Here is an 18263-nt window from a genome sequence, read left to right as displayed (position 1 = left end):
AGCATTATGATGTGACTCTGAGCTTAGCAATAATAACAATAGCGAAATTCTAGCTAGCATTTGTTCAACTGTTCTACCATACTGTACTCGTTATATTTTCTTAACTTTAGAAATCTATAAGCTTCACTCTCAGATACTGGCTTTTAAAATTCTTTTTCTAGGGCTATGACAGGATTATTCTAATTTTTTTCTTTTTTTTCTACCTTTATTTTCTCTTTCTTGGCTTTTTCTAAAGCTTTTAGAGTATAACATCTTCTACTTCAAGTTATACCTCCTACGCCATTATGTTCGTAGTATCTAGATTGACTACGACATCACAATCATACTTTTATAATACTGTTTTGTCATTCTAGTATGAAAAAAGGCTAGAAACTTTACTTGCCACTATTGGTCGAAAGATGGGTTTTTTTAGCCTTAGTATCGGTTTCTTATCATAATAAATAGTTACCAGTCTACGTACAAACTTATTTTTTGAATCAATGGTAGATACTTCAGTTTTCATCAATTCTTTTTTTTTTTCGTAAAATTTTATTCGATCCGTATCTATCAATTTCTGTACCTCTTCACGAAATTGATAACAACTCTGGATAGAATGTCCCAAAACGTCTTTGTGATAATTACAACTCTCAATGGGGTTAATCATTTTAGAGTAATGTTGAGGTTCTATTAACTTCAATATATCAGCCTCAACCAAGGCTTCAAACACCTTAGCCATCAGAGTTTTGACTTTTTCTATCTTTTTTTTCACATAGCTTGCTTGCCTATCAATTAAAGCATTTATTGATGGTTTGGTATAGTTTGATAGAGGGTTTTCATTAACATTTGAAGTTTTTCATTGGCTGGTTTCAAAATTTAACACACATTCATTGATTAATCCTTGCACTTTACGCTTCAGAACAGTACAATTCTCAGTAAAATGGCCTGGGTTTCCATAATGATAATCATAATGTGCATTAGGGTCATACCATTTGAAAAATGAAGGTTTCAAAGGCTCAACAATAACAAAGGCTCAACAATAACAAAGGCTAGTAAATGTTTCTCGACAAGTTAAAGGTACAGATCCGTGTATATCATGGGTATGGGATCGAAAGTGGTTTTTTCTAAGGTAGTTTTTGAGGCTCTTGGACTATTACTAGGTCTTCATTCTAGTTTGGTAGGTGCAGCAGAATGGTTGTAGGAATGGGTAAGTGTCCAAAAAGATGACTAAAACTGAGGTGGATAAGCTAGTTGTGATAATAGCTGGTATGACTACTATGGATGAAGAGTGGATATAATATTATTTATGAAAGGGTAATTGGTTTGATAGACTTGCGTAGGGTAGGGCATGAAATTTTTGAACCATTACCTTACGTAGTTCACGACTTGAGCTTCATTCTTTTTCTTTTTAGAAACTTCACCTTTCTTTACTCTACTTGTCTCTTTTATATCGAGCTTGCCATTCTTTATGCATTTTTTATAATCTCACTTAATATCACCATATCTGTAAAGTTTTTGGTTGCATTACCTATCAATCTCTCATAGTACGATACTTTCAGAGTGTTTATAAATAAGACAGTTATTTTTTTCTCAGTAAGAGAAAATTAAACTTGTGTATCCATATCTCTTCATCTTTGTGCATATTCTTTGAAGCTCTCAGTTACTTTCTTTTTCATACCTTGTAAAGATGATGATCTGGAGCTAGATCCCTAACATGCTGATATTATGTAAGAAATACCTTTGTGAGCTCTTGCCAGGAATGAATATGAGTCATGTCTAGTTGAACATACTATCTAACTATAGATCCCGTGAGGTTATCCTAAAATATGTACATCAACAACTTTTCATCACGAGCATTTATTGCCATCTTACGATAATACATGATGATATAAGTCATTGGGCATTTTATGCCTCATATTTTTTAAATTCAAAGACCTTGAACTTAGGTGAAATAACCACGTCTGAGACCAAACAAAGGTCGACTGCATTCGTGAAGTCATAAAAATTCATTCTTCTACAGCCTTAAGTCTTTCTTCTAATACTTTTATCTTCTGTTGGGTACCGATATCTTCTACTTTCTCGAGTGTCTTCATCCCTATCTTTTCTATCTCATTGGGATCATCTAAGCCAAGGATTAAGATTGGCTCAGGTAGTTTTTCCATCATAACAGGATTAACAAAATTTTAAAATTGTCTTTAAGTAGGTATGGATGTCATTTTCGGATAAGGATTGGGATATCCATCGAGAATAAGAATTTTACTCTAATTCTTTGAGAATGTTGGGTTAGTCATAGCTCAAACCCTGAAAGGTAAATAGGATCTACCATATCTAGTGATTGCTCTTGAAAGTTCGGATTTTTTTTCACTTTTTTTCTCTTGTCAAGTTTTTTGAGCATATCCATTATTGTACTGAGATCCTCTCTTAGTTTTTCTTAAACTTTCTTAATTCTCTCAAATCAATTGACTTGTTTTTGCTTCATGATTCTTATTTGAGTCCTAATATTGTATGAATGACGAGTAGGTTGGGTTAAAATTTTTTATGGACGAGCTATTTTTGAACCTTTATTACCACAAAGTTTTTTTGAAAAAAAAAATCAGAATGTCATGTATTAAAAATTTTATTTTCAATTATTTTATGAAAATGAAGTACATGATGCATGAATGCAACTGGGAGATATTTATTCTTGGATGAATTTCAACATTAAAAATTTTATTGATTCCATACAACTTTTATTACATGAGATTTACCATTCTATAATTATATCTATAGAAGCATTTAACTTGTTTATAATAGTCATTTGCCTCATCTAAAAAGTTTACTAGGCGCTGTCTATATTCTCCTATGGGATTGACTTCTCTTTTTAACGCTTTTACCTTTTCAACCATCTCTCATGCTTTCTTTACTACTTTGCAAACTTGATTAGTCAGGTGCTCTATGTACCGTTGCCTCCCTAAGCTTTCTACTTTCATCTTATGCTAGCATCCTTTTTTAAATCACATGTAAAGATCCAATCTTTTTCCCTTCTATGCCACTCATCTATTATTGCTGAAATATGGCTCTTGTGGTCTTGTAGTTGCATCTCTAACCCTTGGATCACCTAGTGAAGTGATTCTTTTTCATTTAATACTTCAAAGTGCTTTCTTTTCTCTTTTGCAAGCATGGCTTTCAATCTTTCCTTTTCATTTTGGTATTCCACCAATCTTGTCGAAGCTATAGAGTATAACCCCTTCCAATTCTATCATTCTTAAGAAATTCTTATGGCCTTCTCTTGCTTTTCTTGAGCTTTGCCCTTCTATTGGTTCATTTTCTCTTGGAGCTCATTCATTTCACGTTACCGACTAAAGTAAGACTTTGTGACTTTTTTTATTTTGAATTGGACTCGTAACCTCTTGTTTTCTGGTGTAGATATTTTAAATCACTATTGGCCACATCTCGTTCTTTTATGACTTTTTTTAATTTGCTCTTCTATATCTCTATTTCATATTTCAATTATCTTATCTTCTCGTGAATCTTAAATTTTCTCTTTTTATTTCTTCTTTTTTAGCTTCTAACTCTTTCTTGACAAGTTCAACTTCTGATAATTGCACATCTTCCAAAAGATTACCAATTGATATGAGCTGTCATCAGGAAGGAGTATTACATCTCTAAGTCACTTTGCTTTTCAAATTTGATAATCGGGGGTGACTTTGTCGATAAGAGGCCCTAACCTCATTCTTCGTGTTTTCTTCCATGCTTGGATCAACTGCTCCGAGGTTCTCGATGGATTCAGTTCCCTATAAATAAATTTTACTTAGATCAGACCATGAGTGGTAGAAACAAACTGTTTTGCACCAAATTGCCTAAGCACCATTAATGGAGCATAACTTACAACGCCTCATAACCCTAACAGCGGCATCCACGGCTCATTTCCTCCATACAACAAGGGCACTCGAGGTATCCAAGGCGTCATCCATTCAATTTCATCCCCGATAAGCCTTCACAAGAATAAAATCCATTCTTCATTGGTCTTTAGTGTCGGCCATCAACTTCTGTAGAAATCTTCGATTGGTGTTTTATTTCGAAGATATGGCTTTCAAAAAGTACTCTTCTTACACTTAAAATGACTTTTAACCCACACATATAATAGCAATGCATACCTTATAAACCATCATTTTCCATTTCATCGACAGAAATTCAATGACTTGATGGTTTCAGCTAGAACTGCTGGTGCAAGATTAATTTCTTGGGTTTCAATTTGCTCGAAAAAATCTACCATAATTATCTCCATGTAACCCAAATCTTTGAAAAGATTACCATGCCATATAATGTTATAATAAACACAGCCATGCTCTAATCATCATTTAAATGCCATTGAATGAAGTTTCAGGGAAAGTCTCAACGGATGTCGAGATATTCACCTTTTAGCTTCGCAAAGGAATCAATGATTTCTACTTTAATCCCCATAAGCTTGGCCAACTTTTTACGATAATCTGATTTTGACTTTCAAGTAAACACTTTATCTGGACACTGTAGTTTTATTCCAAATAAAATTGAATACTCTTCAATAAGTGACACCAAATCTTCTTAATTAAAAGTGAAGCATCTATAAGATGGATCCCAAAACTATATAGCTACTCTGACCAGCTATTCATCAATCACTACTGAAATGAGGGATACAATTTGCCCATGCTTCTTATAAAAGCTTTCTTTTCTTTCTTCATTTAACTGACCCCAGATGATGGCTAAGTCTTTTAAATCATTCTGTATGAAATCCAAATGCACTTTCTCAGGTAACTCAGACACATAGCCGATAGGCAAGCAATCTTCATTCTTTTGTTGAGCTTTTTTCGATCAAACATGTACTTCATTTTACGGCTCACATAAGACACTAACTAAGGATGAACAAATCTGTAATTTTATGGGATCCATGAAAATTTCTTAGGAGAAATATGTCATAGAGCAAATATCTCAATGCAGAATTGTATGATATGATTAATGAAAAATAAAAAAAAATGAAACAAAATAGAGTTAGTGTCAGGATGCGGTTTGAGAAAAACATTTTTTTAAGTTTTAAGTTTTTTTTGTTTGTTTTGTTTTTGCTTGTATTTTTTGTTTCACACAACTTTTATTCCTACATGTTTTAGGCTTAGGTATTTTCGACAAGAGGGTGGGCAAGGCTCTACCTAATGTTGGTTTCATAAGCTTATTACATGCTGGGTTTGGATTGACATGTGTCTAAAGGTTCTCAAATTGTTTCTCACTATTGTCCACGCTGGACTAGTAAGACACCCCGATCCTCACCCATTACAGGCTACGAACGAAAAGCGTTCAATTTGAGTGAAAGTCTTTTGCTTGCCATTACGAAAGTTATCATCTCACGAGGGCATAGGTACTCTATTTTCTCCTATAAGGGATGGAGCCTAGGTATGGAATTCATACATAAGATGTATTGTATCATTGTGTGTGCAAGTATATCCTAATTTATTGAGAGTAATATATGCATAAAAATAAAGCATAAGAGGCATAGTAAAAAATGTGTGTGAATTTTTTTCTTTTTGTTTTTGATTTGTTTTTTTTTTTTTACTTTTTTTTGTTAAAAGTGAAAAATAAAAATCTAAGAAACCGATTAGGACTGTTTAAATCAAGATTTAAGGATAACACGTAGCTAATTTTGGCCTGACTCTTGAAAACGAAAGGTGTCTCCAGTGAAGTCGTCAAGCTGTCGTAATGATTTTATGTCCGCCCGACAAATTTGAAAACGAAAATAAAATAATGAAAAATGGAGTTGCCACCAATTTTTTTTTTTGGCTATATGCGATTGGTCACCTATTAAAATCTATCTTTTTAATAAAATTTTTAAATTAATTAAAATTTATTAAAAAAATAATTTTATGATCTACGAAACAAGCTAGGTTCAAGAGTCGATTACACGTGGAGAAGGATTAGCACCCCTACAGCGTCCGTTTAAAACGGTATCAATTAACTACGAGTTATCCATTAATTTTGATAAAAACAGTCTTATTTTTTATATTTAAAAAATAATTTTATTGATTTTATTTATTTATTGGAAATTTGTTATTTATTTATTGATGCTCAAATTTTATTCAAGGAAAATAAATTAAGACTTTTTTTATTGAAATAGTTATTAAAATGTTCCATTACGTTTAAAACGGTACTAATTAACTACGTGTTATCCATTAATTTTGATAAAAATAATCTTATTTTCAATATTTAAAAAAATAATTTTATTAATTTTTTTTATTTATTGAAAATTTGTTATTTATTTATTGATGCTCAAATTTTATTCAAGGAAAATAAATTTAGACTTTTTTATTGAAATAGTTATTAAAATGTTCCATTACATTGATAACATTAGAAAAACTCTTTCTCACCTAAAAATTTCTTTAGCATTGCTTCTTGGAATACCTTAAAATTTCATCTTTGAAGGTCTAAATTTACTTTTCGTAAAAATTATGTCATGCATGCAATGCAAATAATAATATATTGATGCACACATTTTATTCTCTTTTTTAAAAATTTTAGTAATCGTTTTATTTGATTTTTATATTTTTTAATTTTTGAAGAAAAAAATAATTTTTATTATATTAAAGTTTTTCTATAAATATTTCAATACATTGGTAATATTTAAAAAAAAAATTTTACCTAGGAATTTCATAAAGTATCACTACTCGAAATGCTTTTAGAATCTCATTATTGGATAAATTTTTTTTTTATATTTATATTATTATATTTAATTTATTAGTAAAAAAAAATTTTTATTGTGTTGAAAATTCTTATATAAATACTCTAAAACATTAGTAGTATTTAAAAAAATCCTCTCACCTAGAAATTTCATAGGTATCACTACTCGAAGTACCTTTGAATCTCATCGTCGAATAAAATTTTTCTTTTCTTATTTTTATTTAATTTTGTATTACTTTTATTTAATTATAACCTTTTTTAGCAATTATTTTATAAAGTTTATTCAAAATTATAAACAAATTTTATTATATATTTCATCATTTATTCTTATTAATTATTATTATAAAATAATAAAATTTTATTCTGGTAAATTTAAACATTTTAACATGCCTAAATATTAATAATAATAATTAAAATAACAAAAATAATATTTTTTAAAAATTTAAAAAAAAAAACTTTTTTTACCTGAATCGGACCGGTCAACGATTCGGTCAACGCGTAATCTGGTTCAGAGTTCAATCCAATTTGGTTCGATCTTGGTCAATTTGGATGGACTGATTAGAAGCTGAAGGATGGACGAGTTGTTGGGTCGGGTGCGCGGACCTCAAATCGGGTTATCCGTTGACACACGGATCCTTGGTGCTTAAAACGACGTCGTTTTGGGCCTTTTATTGAAACGACGTGGTTTTTATGCTTAGCTTTTTATATAAAAGTCAAAAAAAAATTTTAGCTCATTTTTCCTCTCTTCAAAAAAAAAAAAAAAAACCTCTCCCCTCTCCCTTTTCAGACAAAATCCAATGGGGGTCGGTCGGTCGCGGTCGCTATCGTCATCGCTATCTACCGTCGGTCGCCATTGTTGGTGATCAAAAAAAGCCAAAATCACCTAAAATGTTTCCCTCAACCCCCTAAACACAGATCTAGTCTCTGTTTCACCTAAAAGTATCCCAAATGGCACAGATCTGGCCTGAAAGTTTCGGCTAAAAAAAAAAATTTTTTTGTGTTTGTATGTTGTTTTTTTTTTTTTTTATGTCGATGCTGGGTTCCCCTTTCTAAGGGACTGTATTTCTGAATTTTTACTTTTTTTATTTTTTTTGCAAGGTATCTTTTTTTTACAAAGTTTTTTTTTTTGAAAGTTTTTTTAGTAGTTTTTTTTTCGATCCTCCCCCCTCCTTTTTTTGGGTTCGGCCAGGAGCTCTATTTATAGAGCTCCGATCGTGTCCTGTGCCTAAGTGAGTGGCACAGGACACGGCATGGGGTGCAAACACGAGCTCCTTACCCCTTTTATTTCTTCTGTTTTATCCGATAGTTGTAAGGCACAATGGATAGAAGTATAGGGCGAGGTGGTTTAGAAGTGCTGATGGGGTGGATAAGGTTTATAAGGTATGGGTGACTAGAGGGATGGGTGATTAGAGGGGTCGGTGGCCAGTGGTGTCATGCAAGGCACCACTGCCATCAGCCCTTTTTTTTTTTGTTTTTGTATTTTGTATTTTGTATTTTTATTTTTTTTATTTTTTTTATTTTTGTTTAATTTAATAAAATAAAGAAAATAAAATGCAGGCTGGGCTTAAAAAATAAAATGGGCTTCGGGGGCGATCGAAATCAAATTTTAGGCTCAATTGAATTGAAATCGAACTTGAAGTCTAATTGAATTGAAATCGAGCCTGAAACCCGATAACCTGATAATTATTAATTAAAATCCAGATAAATTTTGTGTCTACAAATATCATAGTAACTAATGCTGCGTACAGGGTATCTACCGGAGGGTGTACGCAGCTCAAGCTTTTCAGGGTCGGAGCAAGCAAGCATGTGCCTGTAATAAGGGCCGCCACAGCCATCATCAATCCCGAAAGGATAGTTTATTGGGATATCACCACAAGTTGTTCTACAAGGACTTGCTTGAGCTTCTACGATGCTAAGAAATGGAAAGATGAATAGAATGATTAGGGAACATAAACATAGAAATGAAGAAATTTTGTGTTGTGATATAGTAGATTTGTAGGTGAATATCAGAGAATCCATCAGAGGTATGTTGGAAGGTTAGTTAGCTTCTGTAGTGGGATTTGTATTGTTTTAAGGACATGCAAAAGCATCAGATGAAACAAAGCAATTATAGTCTTTCTCTCTTTTCCTTTCCTTCTTCTTTTTCTTTTGTATTACCCGACGGAATGCATTGCTTTTGTGCTTAATGGTTTAAAAAGGTTTGAGGTTAACACTAAAACTGCGTGATGATTGATGAACATGTGAATTCCATAAAAGCAGACTGCAGAATGTTTGATTCTAACATCAGTTTAATTAGGAAGATCCAGAATTTGATTTCAGTCCTTGTTAACGTTCATATTTAAGATCCTGAAAATACCAACAATACATACTGTCTCAATAAGTAAAATTTTAATTACATCAAATGAATAACCGTTTTTCCATGAAGGGTTACTACTCATTGTGTTTACCAATCATTAAAGAAGAAAATAAATATAATTATTAAGACACTGAAATTCTGGCAAGTTAAAATGATTTCTAGAATAAGGTAATTTCGAATATTAATATGTAACTGTGAGAACATAAACAAGCTAATATTACTTGACTGTCATGGGTTGCCATCAAGTTCATGTCTGCGACGCCCAGGAATAGAAAACTTCTCCCATGTTGTGTGAAGCCCATATTCAGAGGCAGGACCTGAGCTTCAATTGGGCCTTAGGACACTTCTTGTTATGTAAGAAGTCTACCTCTTACCTTAAGAATGAGCCCTTTCCATGTCACTGAACAACCAATCTTGGGGAAATGGTTACGTAAGAAGTCTTCTTTTTTTATCCTAGGATGAAGGATGACTCGTTCATAACCCTTTTTTAGTAAAGGTAAAACTCCATATATTTGCTTAGAGGGTGTAATACATTCATAATCCTACTTTTATATGATAAAATAACGTACTATGATTTTGATTTAACGGTAAAAAAAAATCATAAAATTTTGAGATTTTAATTCAAATCATACTATGTGTAATTTTAATTATAAAATTATATGATTTTTTTTCTTAATTTAATGATTAAAAGACGGATTGAAAGTCATGTAGGTATGGGTTCGATCCCGTCATCCCTTTTTTCTTTGTAAAGACACTAACCTTTCTTTGCAACCAAAAAAAAATTGTATAATTATATTATAATTTGTTAATTAATTATTCAATTATTATAATTTAACTATGATATAATAATTAATTAATTATATTTAAATAACATTTAATTATAATGATAACAATTTAAAAAAATGCATACAATTATGTCATCACTAAAAAGAAAAACATTTTGTCGTTTTACTTTTCGGCTGCCAAGCCAATGTTCATTGGATTTTGACTATATCTTGCTTCAATTTGTTCAAGAAATAATTCTATTTGTTGTTTTCTGCTTTGAGATTTGATGAAGTGTACACGAACCCGCTTTACTTAAAAAGAAAAGAAGTCATCTAATTACCCACATCTTTCCGCTCACACATGCTAAAAGAATCGTGCATATCTTCATTCATAAAAGCAATGGCGGTGGAAAATTTTACTTGATACACGAACAAGGAGGAAATGACAGGAAAAGGATGGAAAGAAGAGAAATTAATGGCCAAAAATAAATTCTATTTTATTATTAAGTCTAACATTCAACATGGAGCCTTGAAATTATACCATTTGACAGCTATATACCCTTTAGGTTTAAAGTTCAAATACCCTTTGAAACCTAAATCTCCAACGCCCACACCACCCGGGATACCTGCACACAGTTGCATACTTTATTACTGGTTTGAAAAACAAGAGCAACAAAATTCATGTGACAATGATAAATTGATGATCATCCTGTGACCACTTGAGAGAAGCCAAAACTAAAAGGTGGCTTTGAATTCATCATGCCTATAATTTCCATTCAACATTCAAACTAATGTTCACATTCTTTCTTTTTACTAAAGCCATTTCCATTAATTCAACGAATAGCATCTCGAGTTACAATGCAATCTATTTCTACTGAACATTCATCAAGTCAATGTTTGGTTTCCACACTTTTAACTGCCATTCTAGTTAGCTTATGCGATACCTCATTCGCTACTCTTTGGGCATATAGAGCCTTCCATTGCAGAAAACTGGCTAATCTCTCCCATACCTTATTAACTTGGTTTCCAACTAAAGATAAGTTATTATCCTGTGGGTCCATGATCTGAGTGATGATTCCTTGTGCATCTCCCTCCAAGACAATGTTCTGCAATCCCATTTCAATTGCAAACTCAACTGCTTTAGAAGCAGCTATCCCTTCAATTATTACAGTATGTTTAATTCCAAGTATGATCATAGGCACGCTCCCACAACCTTTCCCTGGTAGTTCCTAGCTAGTAGTCCAACTTCTCCTACCTTTTTCCCTGTATCCAGTGTTCTATCAAAGTTTATTTTCACCTCATCTTCCATTGGTGCACTCCATCTGGCATCTTGCCTCTGTGGTTCTAACCTCTTGTTTTACCTGGGCACATGCAGCTTCATATAAGCATCGATCAACAAATTCCATTGTTCTCTGGCTATCCCTTTATGTTCCATTCTTAATGCTCTCGTTCTTGTTGGACCATATTGCCCAACACATTATAATGATACTGCAAAGTTTGTCCTTGTCTGTATTGTTTACCAGGGCTGTAATGTTGGGGGAAGAGGTAGGTTTTTAAAATTAAATCACAGACTTAAAAGAAATAAATAATTTTGGGTAATTATAAATAAATTACTCTGTATTTCTATTAAATTTAATCAACCTTTTAATAGACTTACAACATAACTAACAAAGTAAAAAACTCAAACAATTAACAAATAATGGAAAAGTGGATAAAGTGGTGGAATGTTAAGAATCGCCTAGCTACGTATAATAACTATTACTAACTATATCCTAAAATCAATGTATACTACCAACTATATTATAAAAACCAGGTCATTGAGCTTAAACGGGAACTTAATTTTGAATCATTTTTCAACACTCCCCATTGATTCAAAATCACATACTCCAAGACATAATCTGAAGTAGAAAATTTTTCTCTTGAAAGTGTTTGGGTGAGAAGTTCCACAATGCTCCATTTTAATTATATCATCTGCAACTAAATCACGAATAAAATGAAAGAAAATGTCGATATACTTTGTTCTCCCATAAAATGCCAAATTCTTTATCATAGTAATTACTGACTTGTTGTCACAAAAAAGTTTATTTGCTCTATCTTGAACCTGACAAAAATCTGCGAGAAGTCTTATACTCCAAATTACTTAATAAGTTGCTGAAATTACTGCTACATACTCAGCTTCTAAAGATGATAAAGCTGTTGTAGCTTGTTTATTTGAACTCCATGTGATAACACATAATCCAAGAGTGAAAACACTTATCGAAGTTCTTTTTCTATCATCCAATGAACTTGCCCAATCACTATCTGTGAATCCATATAATTTGAAGTTTGTAATTTGTTAATATCAAATCCCAAAATCATTAGTTCCAATAATATAACGTAAGACTCTTTTTGCCGCTTTAAAATGATGTTTTGTGGGACTTTGCATAAACCTAGATATTACACCAATAGAAAATGTAATATCTAGTCTAATATGAGTCAGATAAATCAAACATCTTACTAAGCTTCTAAAAGTCTTTGCATCAGCCTTTTTTGAACCATCTTCAAGTTGTAATTTCTCACTCATATTCATGGGTTTGACAACTGGATTGCAATTGAGCAATTAAATCTTTTAAGTAGATCCATTGTATACTTCTTTTATGAAATAAAAATTCCATCCTCGCCTTGCTTCACCTCAAGCTTCAAAAAATAATGCAACAAACCCATGTTTGACATTTCAAATTCCTTCATCATGTTAGCTTTAAATTTAGTAACAAGAGAATCACATGAGCCTATATAAATAATATCATCAATATAAAGGTAAATAATTATAAGATCATCTTTTTCTTTCTTCTTCACATAAAAAGTGGGCTCATTCTCACTCCTGGTGAAGTTATTGTGACAAAAATAGCTATCAATCTTACTGTATCATGCCCGTGGCGCTTGTTTCAACCTATAAAGTACCTTTTTTAGCTTGTACACTTTTTGTCTTCTTGCATTTGATCACAAACCCTTCAAGTTGACTAACATACACCTCTTTTTTCAAGTCTCCATTTAAAAAGGCAAACTTAACATCAAATTGATAAACAAGCCAATGAAATTATGCAGCCAAAGCCAAAATAATTCATACAGTTTTAAATTGAGCAACTAGAGAAAAAGTTTCTTTGAAATCAATACCTTATTGCTGCGAGTATCCCTTTATCACCAATCGAGCTTTGTGCTTTTGTATGGTTCCATCAGTGTGGTATTTCATTTTAAACACACATTTGAGGCCAATTGCATTCTTGTCTTTAGGTAGATCTATCATCTCCCATGTTTCATTTTTTTGGATTGCCATCATCTCTTCTTTGCATTTTGCCATTTTTTTTTTTTTTTGCTACTTCTTCGAAAGTTGTAAGATCTTAAACAAGGGGAACAAATTAACAAGTTTCATAAATATCCTTCAAAGATCTGAACTTTCTTGAAGCTGTTTCATCTAATAATTTTTTCAAGGAATGTGAACTGTTGTATCATGAAGTTAGAGATGAGAAGTGAGATAAGAAAGTCGGTGAATAAGAACTACATGGAGAGTTCATTGGGCTTAATTCAACATCTTCATTTACTATATTATCATTTAGATTATCACTTTCACTTGAAATCATAATTTGAGTTATCTCGTTTATGCCATTCCACTCTCAACTTGTATCTTCATCAAAAACCATATTTCTACTAATAATCACTTGAGAAGATTATATAGACGATATGCTTTGGATTAAGTGTAATATCTCACAAAAATGCATTTTTCAGATTTTTTCTCAAGTTTGTGACAAGCTTGAGAATTAACCAAAGCATATGCAACATAACCAAAAATCCTCAAGTGGCTTACCATCAGTCTTGTACCTTTTCAAGCTTTATAAGGTGTTTGATTAAGGATTGTTTTTGTAAGAGAAAGATTTAGCAAGTAAACAGTAGTTGCCATAGCTTCAACCTAACAATGATTCGATAGTCTTTTTGCTTGCAACAAGCTTCTAGTTATTTTCACAACAGTATGATTTTTTCTTTCAGCTACACCATTTTGCTTTGGAATGTAGGATACAGTCAATTCCTTATGAATGCCATTTTTTTCATAAAAAAGGTTAAATGTATTAGATAAAAAAAAATTTTCTCAATCAGTGCGAAGAGTCTTTATGAAAGCTCTACTTTGCTTCTCCATAAGAGCGTTGAATTTTTTGAAACTCTCAAAAGTCTCTGACTTTTTGGTTAAAAAATAAACTTAACTCATTCAACTATAATCATCAGTAAATAGCAAAAATACTTACTCCCACCAAGTGATGTAGTTCTCATTGGCCCACATAGATCGACATGTATCAATTTAAGGCATTCAAAGGCTCTCCATGACTGTCCACTTGGAAACGACTTTCTTGCTTGTTTTTCATAAATACACCCTTCACATAAATTAAGAGATCCAATTTTAAGCAATCCAAGAACCATACCTTTCTTACTTACTAATTGCAAGCCTTTGATATTAAAATGTGCATATCAATGCCACAATTTTGATTCATCCTTCCTACAACAATAAAAGCTTGCTTTTTCATGTTAAAAATTTTAAGTGAAAACATCTTATTTTCTATCATATGCATATTCACCATAGGTTGCCCAAATTTATCTTTAATCACACATACTCCATTTTTAAACACAATTGCATATCCATTAGTCATTAGTGGTTTAACACTTAACAAACTATGTGCCAAATTAGGAACAAAGAAACATCAGAAAGTAATTTTATTTTACCATTGCTTGCCTTTATTGTAATGGTACCTTTTTCTTTAACTTGCATCTGCTTGTTATCTCCAAGCTGACTTATAACTTTTGTGACTTATCAAGATCCTTAAACAGCAATATATTAAGGGTCATAGGGTTTGAGCACCCACTATCCATAAACAAAACATCATTTGGAACTTCATTAGCAGGTAAAACGGTTATGAATAACTTACTTTCTTTGCTTTCTTCCTCTACATAGCTTACTTGGTTCCAACAATTTATCTTTACATGCTTAAATTTCTTGTAATTGTAACATTAGACAGCACTCATGTTCCCTTTTTGCTCACCAATAGATTGACTTTCTTATCCATCAGAATGACCTCTTTTTCTACCTCTGTCACATCTTCTTCCATGAAAGCCTATTCTGCGATGTGCTTTGTAAACAGACACTTCTTTTCTAGTTTTTTTCCCTTTCACTTGAAATGCCTTCTCATCAGTCTTCTCTTGTGATCTATTCAACCTCACCTCATGAGCTTGCAAAGAACTCATTAGTTCATCAAAGGAAAAAATAGACAAATCTTTAGACTCTTTTATTACAGTAACGATCAAACTTTGGAGTTAGGCTTCATGAAACTTTGGAAACATCAGTCTCATCAGTAAACTTATCAACATAAGATTTCAGTTGAGTAACAATAAAAATTACTCTAAAAAGAAAATCTTACATTGTTTCCTTAGTTGTCATCATCAAAGTTTCAAATTCATGTCGGAGAGTTTCGAGTTTCACAGTAATAACTTTTAAAGAGCCCCGAAACTCTTTTTGCAAGGTTTTTCAAGTTTCTTTTGAAGTATTGGCTACTACAATCTTATAGAAAAGTGTCTCATAAACTACCTGTTGAATCATAAATAAGGTTTTAGAATCCTTATTCTTGTTGTCTTTCAGTCATCCTTCATCGTTATCATTCTCGTCATATCCGATCTTTACAAAATTCTAAAGATCTTGAAATTTGAATATTGTCTTTATCTTAATGCTCCTGAAGTTTAATGTTTTCCATCGAACACGGAAATGAGAGGCTAGGCTACATTTGAACTGGCATTCACTGCCATCTTGACAATTTAGTGAATACAAAAAATGGGTAAGGATCTTAAGGCTCTGATATCAAAAAATTGGTTGAGGAATAAGGTAGGCTTTCTAAATTAAATTACTGACTCAAAAGAAATAATTAATTTTGGATAATTGTAAATAAATTACTCTACATTTCTATTAAATTCAATCAACCTTTTAATAGGCTTACAACATAACTAATAGAGTAAAAACTCAAACAATTTGTAGATAATGAGAAAGCGAAGTAAGTGACTAAATATTAGGAATCACCCAACCATGTATAACAACTACTACTAACGATTTCCTAAAAACCAACGTCTACTACTAACTATATCCTAAAAATCAGGACATTGAGCCTAAACGTGAACTCAATTTTAAATAATTCTTCAACATATAAAACATTCATTCATAGTTTGTGCTTGGGATCCCTGCCAATCTCTTTGATATCCAGCCTATGTCCATACTTCCTTCGCTGTAGGGCAATCTCTTATGGCATTTATTATAGTTTTGTCCTGCTCTTAGCATCGTTGACATGTCACACAGTCCATTATTCTCCTATGCTTCAGTCTTTCATATACAGGCCGTGCTTCAATCCTCAGTCTCCATACAATATTTTGATTTTACTTGGAATGAGTAACTGCCATAATCTGTTCCAGCTAAGGACATTGACGTTACCTGTTATCTCGTCCCCTCTCCCATGCATTGAGCTGGTTGTGTATTCCTTTGAAACCAGTAACTGATATCGACTTCGCACACTATATTGCCAAACCTGAATATCTGGTGGTCTTTTATTGCTCACTGGAATTGCCAAAATATCATTAACAATTTTTGCCGAAAATCGTTCCCTCAGCTTGTCTTTGTCACAACAGTTTTGAGAACTCTTTATTAGGGTATTAACCATCTCTGCCACTAGAAGATAGCCCTCTTTTGGTTCAAGTTTGAAACAATTTTCCTTTGGGATCCATTTGTTAGTCCACACGTTTACGTTTCCTCCATTCCCCACCCTTCATCTAGTTCTGAGCTACAATTCCTCCTTCCCCATCCAGATGCTCTTCTATGTGTATGACGGTGCATTCCCCAATCCAGACTCAAGAAATAATGTTTTGGGGAAGTACTTGGCTCGGATAACTTTGAACAACAGTGACGTATTATTGTGTATAAGTGGAAATCCTTATTTTGCTAGCAAAGCTTTGTTAAAATACTCCATGTCCCTAAAACCCATACCCCCAGCCTTCTTTGCCATGCACACATGTTTCCATAATTTCTAGAGTATTCCTCATTTCTTCAAAGATTTCCTCCACCAAAATTTGCTGATGATCATGTTAATGTCGTGGCGTAAGCCTTTCGGGAACATGAAATAAGACATTGCATAAGAAAACATCGACTGTAACATTGATTTAACAAAAACCTCCTTTCCCGCTCGAGACAACCCACCTGTGGCTCCATTTTTTTATTTTCCTTTCCATATTCTCCAGAATTCCTCTGAAAGCCTATTTTTTCCTTGTCCCAATGAACATAGGTAACTCTAAGTATCTTTCCGGGTTTGTGGTGATTTGTATCTCGAAACTATTATTTACCAGTTCCTTTGCCTTAGGTCTGGTATTTATACTAAAAAATAAACCGAATTTGTCATAGTTAATCTGTTACCCAAAACCTCCCTCGTACATTCTTAGCAAGTCTTTCACTCTTCTGCGTTCTTGTTGGTTGCCTTTATAGAAAAGCAAACTATCATCTGCAAAAAACAAGTGAGTGATTCTTGGGCCCTGAACACTTGCTCGTACTCTTTGTAGCAAGCCTTCCATTTGGTTTTTTGACAGCAGAGTTAATAAACCTTCAGTGCACACTAGAAATTAATATTGGAAAAGGGGATCCCCTGTCTAGGCCCTCTCTCCGAGTAAAATGTTTCTGAGACCAAACCATTAGTTACCACCTTATAAGTAATAGATTTAATACAGTTCATTATAAGTGTTATCCATCTTCTTTCAAAACCCATTTGCTCCATCACAGCTTTTATGAAGGACCACTCCACTCTGTTATAGGCTTTGCTCATGTCTAGTTTGAGGGCACACTGTCTCTCCCTGCCCTTATTCTTTTGTTTCATTACATATAATAGCTCATAGGCTATAACGACATTATCAGATATTAGGCGACCAGGGACAAAAGTACTTTGGTTTTCACTTATGCACATTGGCAGGAACCGTTTTAGTCTATTTGCTAAAGTCTTAGCAATTATTTTGTACAAGACATTACATAAGCTAATGGGGCGATACTGGGATATTTTCCTAGGGGTTTTGATTTTTGGGATAAAAACAATGTGTTTGTCATTAATTCCATCTAACCATCTCCCTCCATTCAAGATATTAAGACAGAACTAAATAATATCTGATCCTATAATACCCTAATACTTTTGAAAGAATAAAGCCAGCATACCGTCGGGTCCAATAGCTTTTGTGGGACGTATCTATTTCACGACTATGTATATTTCCTCCCCTGTAAATTCGGACAATAGCCATCTATTCATTTCCTTCGTGACATGTGGTGTATTTCTAAGATTCTGCCCAAATTTGTTGCACCCTGAGTTTAAACAGCTATTTGAAAAACCCCACAGCTTGTTCTGAAATTTGCATTTCCTCTTCATGCCATACTCCAACATCAACCTCCACTCCAT

General features: G+C 32.9%; 1 pseudogene; it reads right to left on the bottom strand.

Moving 5' to 3' along the window:
- Nucleotides 1-8676, bottom strand: part of LOC111274277 (uncharacterized) — a 34802-nt pseudogene extending 26126 nt beyond the window's left edge.
- Between the last annotated feature and the right edge of the window lie 9587 nt (nucleotides 8677-18263).

This window comes from Durio zibethinus, chromosome 26, assembly GCF_047325235.1.
Source record: "Durio zibethinus cultivar Kanyao isolate XHJ-2024 chromosome 26, ASM4732523v1, whole genome shotgun sequence".
NCBI lineage: Eukaryota > Viridiplantae > Streptophyta > Magnoliopsida > Malvales > Malvaceae > Durio > Durio zibethinus.
Note: the sequence above shows the minus strand (reverse complement) of the source record. Positions and strands in the feature narration are given on the sequence as shown.